The 7,686-nt window shown below is 46.8% G+C and overlaps 1 protein-coding gene across 1 annotated transcript in view; it reads right to left on the bottom strand.

Moving 5' to 3' along the window:
• Positions 1-1,804: 1,804 nt before the first annotated feature.
• DTL (denticleless E3 ubiquitin protein ligase homolog) overlaps positions 1,805-7,686 on the bottom strand; it is a 132,623-nt gene continuing 126,741 nt past the window's right edge. The window contains exon 16 of the mRNA XM_073216968.1: positions 1,805-1,938. The gene's annotated coding sequence lies outside the window, so the exon portion shown is untranslated. The remainder of the gene's footprint in view (positions 1,939-7,686) is intronic.

Genomic DNA, 7,686 nt, shown 5'->3' with positions numbered 1-7,686 from the left:
CCAGAGGGAGCATACCTGCCTGCCTCTTGAGAAGGCCCCCGCGTCACGCTCCGGTTTCCCTCTCTGGAGTGTTCCGGAGGGGAAATGGAATGGAGGCAGTGGAGGTTGGTCCTTCTCACCCCTTTGGTCTCCTCTGGCCCCCCTGCTGACCTACCTGGGTCTTAAATGCCTGATAGCTGAGCAGCTCCCGAAGCCCCAGCTTCATATCAGCTGGGGAGAGACTCAACAAAGCAGGACAGCTAGAGGGGAAGGAATTCCAGAGGACCAGCAGCACGTTCTGTACTAAAGATATCAGAGGTTTAACCTTTTTTTTTTTAGCATTGCTCTGTGCCAGGCATTGTGCTGAAGCAGTTCTCCCCAGATGGCAAAGTACTGCATAATAATATCAACAATAATATTAACAGCTAACACATAGTACACATCACACATCACCTCCAAATTACTATTCAGAGCACTTTACACACATTAACTCATTTGATCATTACCCACAATTAATAGAATAGGTAATATTATCTCTAATTTACAGGTGAGGAAACTGAGGCACAGAGAAGTTAAGTCACTTTCTTAAGCTCCCACAGCTACTAAATGACACACCTGGATGTGCACCTCACCCCCATTCAAAAGCTTTTCAATTAACATACAAGTATCATCGTGTATGCATGTGTGCACTTAATTCTCAGTTTATAGGTTAATGTGGTCCCATTTTGTGGGGAAGAATATTGAAGCTCAGAGAGGTTAAACATGTTCATGTCATATAACTAGCAAGTGGCGGATTTCACACCAGCCTTGTCCAACTCCATGACACCTTGACACAGAGAGAAGACTGCGTGAAAGGAGGGACGGGTATTTAGGGGCCTTGGGAGAGGAGGCCACCGCAAGACCATGAAGACTGGGGAGGTGCACATCAGGTCTGCCCCGGATGTGCCAGTCAGGAGGGAGCATCAGGCCCGGCAAAGGAGCAGACCTCTGATTACCGGCTTCTTCACTCCCTCCAAGCCACACCGCTGAGCCAGATGGGTGAGCTGATGACAGTCTCACAGGGGCATGCCTTTTAGAAAGGTGGACCCAGCAGAGCTGAAAAAATGGCTCTAAATGCAGCCAAATCTCCAAATGGAAAAATCTCAGTGCTTTTCTCGTGCTCCCTGCTTACTTTCCAAGCCATCTAATTTTTTTTTCTTTTCTCCTCTCCCTGCTAGGTTTTTTCAGCCCAGCTTCAAACTATCTTCAGCTCAAGATAGATAAGATTCTAGAATCATCAAACTGGAAGGAATCTTAGAGATGATCTAATGTCCCTTGTCAAGGCTACTTAAAGCAACAGTTAGTTACCTCTCACTGTATGTTTAAACCTTTTCTCCCTGACTGAGGAAGATTTGCTACTTGTTAATGGGACTGAGTGGTGGGCCTAGAGGTGGGGCTATTTCAGGCCCTCATCTGGAATCATACAATGGGGGCCGATGCTGAAGCTGCCTCCTTAAACGTGGCCTTGCCTGCTAACCCCCTATGGCTATCCCAGCAGCCCAGTTCTCACTGGGGAAGGCCAGAGGGTCTATCTGCCTTTTCCAAACAAGGAGACGCTCTTGGAAAGGCCACCAGAAATACAGAAATAAATCTAATCTAGTAAGAAATGCACAGACACATAATGATAATATCATGGAATTGTGTTAACAGAGACTTGCAAGGAGTTTTATATAAGCACCCAAACCAGAAACCATCAGTGCCTGCAGGTGTCCAGACGCCTCACTGAGGAGGACACTCAGAGAAAGAACTGAGGCCCAGAGCAACCGCAGGCCTGGGAGGCTACAGGATTTTTCAGCCAAAGGCCGGAGATGCTGGCTTTGCGATCTGACTTACTCCTTTGCAGCTGGAACTACAACCAGGGACACGCCTCGGCGCTCTCGGACTTCATGTTCACTTGTGTCTGATTGGGTGGTTCCCACACTAAAGAGAAAATGAATGATGACTATAAAATCAAGTTCATAAAATGAATGACTATAAAACAGAGTGATGCTTCACACAGATTCTTTATCATCAGCACCACCATTATCATCACCAATTGATTTCCCAGGTCCTTATAGATCAAGTGAATGAGGATGAGGTTTGTCTGAAGGGGTGGAGGCTTATGCTGAGCTCAGCATCTCTGGTCCCGTCCCTACAGGGGCTAAATTCTCAGCTGTGGTGTTGCTGAGGCTCTAGGCTCCCAGGGAGGAGATTTGACTCTCGTATCAGCAGGCACACTGGGACACCAATAATCTTAGTCCCACCGCAGTTGTTTCTCAGTGGGACACCAATAATCTTAGTCCCACTGCAGTTGTTTCTCAACAGCTAAGAGTTGACATTGGTTAAATGTCTGCTAGGTATCAGGCACTCTAATGAGTGATATATATCCAATGAATCAGGTACAGTATTATCCCCCCTTTTACAGATGAAGAAACTATAGGAGATGAAGTCACTTGCCCAAGGGTCCCCCACTAAATTGTGAACCCTGGAGAGGAAGGCCTGCCTTATTTTTGCTGCCTCCCTCAGGCCTGGTACAGAGCTAGGTACAGGGAAGATGTTCAAAGAAAAATTCTCAAATGGATGAATGAATGGGTAATAAAGGGTGAAGCAAAGATATTCTCCAGAAAGATTTTCCAGCCTAACCAAAAGAGCTATAATAATCTAGCTCTTTTAACCTCCACTTTCTCATGTATTTATCCACTGATTGAATGTTTTCAGTGGGAAGTGTTTTATTCACGGTAGGTGTACAAGGATGGTTACCAGTTTTGGAAAACCTGTGAATTCTTGGCCCAGAATCATACCCAGGGCTGGTGAGTCATACTCCCCATACAGAGCACCCTACACACGGGCTGACACTGTAAACCAAGAGAAGTCACCATCTCATCCCCTGCTCTGGTGGTCTCATCTTTACCTTCTTGAAATGGTGAATAATGTCCTACAGAGGGTAGGGCAGGGTAACAGTGCACCTCTGACACTCTTGCACCCTGAAAACCTTCAGGTTGCATAGGCTATGCTGAAGCCTCACTTCTACTAGAAGCATCCATGCCCCCCACCACCCTACTCCTTATCAGGGTGAACCTGTCAGTAGCCATGGCTTCCTTATTGTTGACAATGTCTGCAGCAGCCACACAAGGCCACTCCAGGCAAGTAAATCACACTTCTTGCTACCAAGAGACTGTTAGCCTCTTTAAGAAAGGACATCTTATTCCTTACTCAGAGAAAAAGGTTTAAAAATACAAGTGCCCCTGAGAAAGGAAACATTGATTTAAAGTCACACAGAGGTGCAAAGAGCTGATGGCAGACCTTTCTGGGGCAGAAACACAGCAGAGTTCAGGGGGATTGAAACAGAGGTGGAAGTGGCTTGGCAGCTATCACAGATTATTGGGTACTTAAAATACAACCTACTGACTCTCATTCTCACTGTGGGTTATTCATGCTCCTTTTCTTGGCTGTGGTAGATGGCTGAGTCCTTGCTTCCAAGTCTCCCAGATGCGAGAAATGTAGAGCCAGAGAGAAAAGAGCAGACCCAAAGTAGGTCACTTGCTACATCTGAACAGCACTGTAATCAAGTTATGATAAGTTCAGTGATGACAGTAAAGGTTCAGTTGAGACTTTCATTCTCTCTTCAGATTTTAGCTTTCACAACTTCTGCTGTCTCATTTATTACAGAGGACTGAGAGTGGGGAGTGCTTGGGTGTGTAAGGATGTTCTGAACGGACGGGCAGCCACAGGAATGTCCCACATGCCAATCCCTCCACCAGAAGTGCCCCAGTAGTTTCATTCCTCCTGACTAGATTGGATAATGCAGGTGTAGGAACAAAGAGGGAAGCAGTGCTTTTAAAAATAGATCTGACTTAGTCATCTTTAAATAGCCAAGGATTATGACAAGGAGAGAGGGTTACTCTGGATCTCCATCTCCACCTGGAGCAGAACTTGACAAACTGGCTTCAGTGAACTTGAGCAAAGGGATTTGCGTAAAAAGTGAGAAAGTTGCTAAGCAAGAGGGTGTCCTTCTCTGCAGCAGAAACGATTCTTCTTTGACTGAGATGGTCACTGAACGTCAGCCTACCTGGACACAGAAGGATGGAGGAAATGCTTGCTATTCAAAGTGTGGTCCCCAGACCAGCAGCATCTCCTCACCTGGGAGCTTTGTTAGAGATGAAGCCTCACCCTCAACCTACTGAGTGAGAATCTCCGCTGTAACAGAATTCCCAGGTGAAACACAGCTACTTAACAGACTGAGAAGTGCTGGACTAAATGATCTTTGTGGATTCCACCTATGGGAGGATTTGCTGGGCCACCCCCAGTTCAGAGGCAGTGTGGCCCCTCTGCAGAGAGGGGACCCTGGTTGCTAAGGAAGTCTGAGATGTGCTGGTGATCCCCTCCCAAGCCATCAGTTTTTTACAGGACACATTTCTCCACAGCCTTAAGGGTCTGCAGCTACAGTCCTTCTGAACACACACCAGACTCCAGGTGGCAAACGCTGGGAGGCCGCCCAGCTTGGGAGTCTGGGTGTGAGTTCAGAGGGCCTGAAGTTGCAATACACTTGAGGGGTGCCTCCCTCAGGCCTCCCAGAACACCCCGAGAAGGAGCCAGGCAGGCAGTCCAGAGGTCTGTGCAGATCTTCGCTCTCCTCTCAGTTGTGAGAACCACCTACGTACCTCCCTGTTTATTTATCTGGGGCTACAGATGGCAGGCGGCAGCTAACATCTCATTTGGTGGAGAATCATATGGCAACTCATATATTTTCCCTGGAGGGTGTTATAAAAGTCAATATTGCGTTAATTATTCATAAGTACCAATGAGAAAAAGAATACCCAAATCTCACGTGGAAAGTCAGGGGCCTCAAGATATGGCCAAAAACCCTCTGAGTAAGAGGACCTAGGGTCTAGTCCATGGACACACACAGGGAGTGTGCCCACCCAGCTGCTGATAGAAGTACTTATGGCCCCCGTTTGGGCTGCTGTAACAAAATACGACAGACAGGGTGACTTTAGCAACAGACACGTGTTCTCTCATGGTTCTGGAGGCTGGGAAGTCCAAGATCAAGATGTCCCATATTCAGTTCTCGGTGTGGTCCCTCTTCCTTGCTGATAGATGGCCGCCTTCTCCCTGTGTGCTGAGACGGTCCTTCTGCAAGGTGTGCACATGCACACAGAGCTCTGGTGTCCCCTTCCTCGTGAGGACATTAATCTCATCATGGGGCCCCACAACAAGACCTCATCTTAGCCTGATTACCTTTCAAAGGCCCCACCTCCAAATACCATTATGTTGGGGATTAGGACTTCAACATATGAATTTGGGGGGCAGGAGAGGACACAGACATTTGATCGATCTATAACAACAAGAAAATATTAGCCTTCAAGAAAGTCCATTTTCTAATCAGTGTTTTTTCCCTCAAACCATATGTTCTTGGCTAACATTAATATTTTTTAAGCACTCTAAGACTACATTAATTAGAGAAATGGAAAGACATAAATTATGCATCATACCAACTAGTAGTAGTGAAGAAATGCAGTTCTTCAGTCTCTAGGGTCCCTCCACTCCACTATTTCTGATGGGCTATGTCCAGGGGTCAGGTCATAGATGAGTGGCACAGAATACTGGTTTACAGTAAGGAGAACAGTTGAGATCAGGGGCCCTAGAGATAGAATGATCTGGGTTCAAATGTGATTCTATGGTTTCCTACCTGGAATCTCTCCAAACTTTGATCTCCCCATCTGTAAAATGGAGGGAATAGAATACCTTCTATCATTCTATATCCTTCTTTAGTCATGTGAGGATTAAATTAAATAATACACGAGAACCTTGCCACAGAGCAGACCCTGATTACATGGTGGTGCTTACTATTACTGCAGGCGATATTGTCCGATACTTATGTCTGTCTGGCTCATGTGTGTTCCTTCTACTCTTAGGCTGAGACCTCCAAGAAGCAGGAATTAAGTTTCCCTCAGTTGACTCCCTCTCACCTTCTTGAGATCATAAAAGTCTCCTGCTTCCTGTATCTCATGGAGCCGCTAATGTTGGGCTCTGCCCTCAGGGAGCATGAGAACTACTGTGGCTCCTTGCCTGGCCCTGGCAGGAAGAACTGCTGAGTCCTGAGCTCCCAGCAAAACTTGCAGTGCAAGTTAGGCCTTGTTTGTTAGGAGGCCAGGAGTCCTCCTCCCTCCATCCTTCATTGCCCCACTTTGGTGAGCACTGGTGTTCATCCTCACCTCTTTATTACCCCTGCCTACTTCCTCTTACAGGGCTCTTCACCCTTGAGCACCTATCAGGCACTGGTCTTCAAGGGTGCTCTTTCTTTCATTTTAGGCTTCATTCCTGCCAGGACCCCTGGGATCAACCATCTGAGTGGGTGCCTTGGAAGATAGCCAGTACTGTATTGATGGGTCATCCATACTTCCCCAGAGTAGGAGGATGCATCATTTCTACCCTGAACATGTGGTCCTAACCAGACCCAGTGCCATCAGAATCTGTTGTCATCCATCCCTGGAAAACCCACATCTCCCAAAGCCTTTAATTCAACCCATTTGCCTATTGCTCTTAGACCATATGAATGGCTTGGCCTGCAGGGTAAAGACTTTGGGCCCTGCTCCTCCCCTGGTCCTGCTCGTAATTAATCACCCAATTATCTCTTCCAGGGAGCTTGGTCCCTTCTCTCCCAAGCCGCGCTGAGCTAAGGGCCCCTCCACTGAGCTCACTTGGATGAGTACCCATTGTACTGGGAAGATCGGGGTTGGTTAGCCTCCCGACTTAACAAGGTTCCAGGAGGGCTGGGGCCCTGGGCTATTCACCTCCGCATCCCCAGCACTTAGCACTGTGTCTGACACAGAGCAACAGGCAGTAAGTGTTGAAGAAAGAGAAGGAAGGAAAGAAGAGAGAAAGGGGGAAAGGAAGGAAAGATAAGCAAGACAGAAAAAACAAAAAAAGGAAAGAATGACAGTTGTAAGAAGGAAATAATAAGAAAAGTCTGGATCTACCTCTGTAGAAGGATGGTTCTGAGCAGGGAAGCTAAAACCTGTCCTCGTCTATATTTAATCCTCCAACTTCTCCCCGTTATTAATATAAAAATAGAATGCATTTATACAGACTCATTAAAATCGTTGGCTACATAATCATGATGGTTCCTGGAGCCCAGGGCCATCAGCCCCTGTAAAGTTCTCCCTACTGACAGCACGGCGTAAAACCATCACCAAACACAAACACTGGACTTTTTCCTGGTCACAGATGCACAGTCCACTCAAAGGTCAAGGTCAGTCACCTCTGCTTGTGCACATGAGCCCCCTACAGCTGACAAGCATCCCCACACACACCCGAGGAGGAGATAGCTTCCAAGAGCTCTTAGGAATTCACTGTTGATCACTGTCACCTTGTCGGTATCTCCACAAACAGAGAGGAGCAGGGGCCCAGAGAGGTAAACAACAAACCAAAACAGCCAGATAATCCAGAAAGTGTCCACAGAGCACTCATACACACACTCGACAGTTTACCTTTCCTAATAATGTTTTTCTCTGATTAATAATTAAATGGCCTTGTGTGCTTTGACTAGAAGCCAGCTGCTCAGCAAGGAGAGGTGATAGAAAACATATCAATGAGGTCAGCCTGGAATGAAAAATGAGTCAGTCCCCCCATGCAGATAATCTACGGTTTCTTGCATGCATTTCCTATATCTTCTCCGCCTTTAAAATT

Source organism: Manis javanica, chromosome 11 (genome assembly GCF_040802235.1).
Source record: "Manis javanica isolate MJ-LG chromosome 11, MJ_LKY, whole genome shotgun sequence".
NCBI classification, from domain to species: Eukaryota; Metazoa; Chordata; class Mammalia; order Pholidota; family Manidae; genus Manis; species Manis javanica.
The sequence above is the reverse complement of the archived record's forward strand: the minus strand, read 5'-3'. Positions and strand labels throughout refer to the sequence as shown.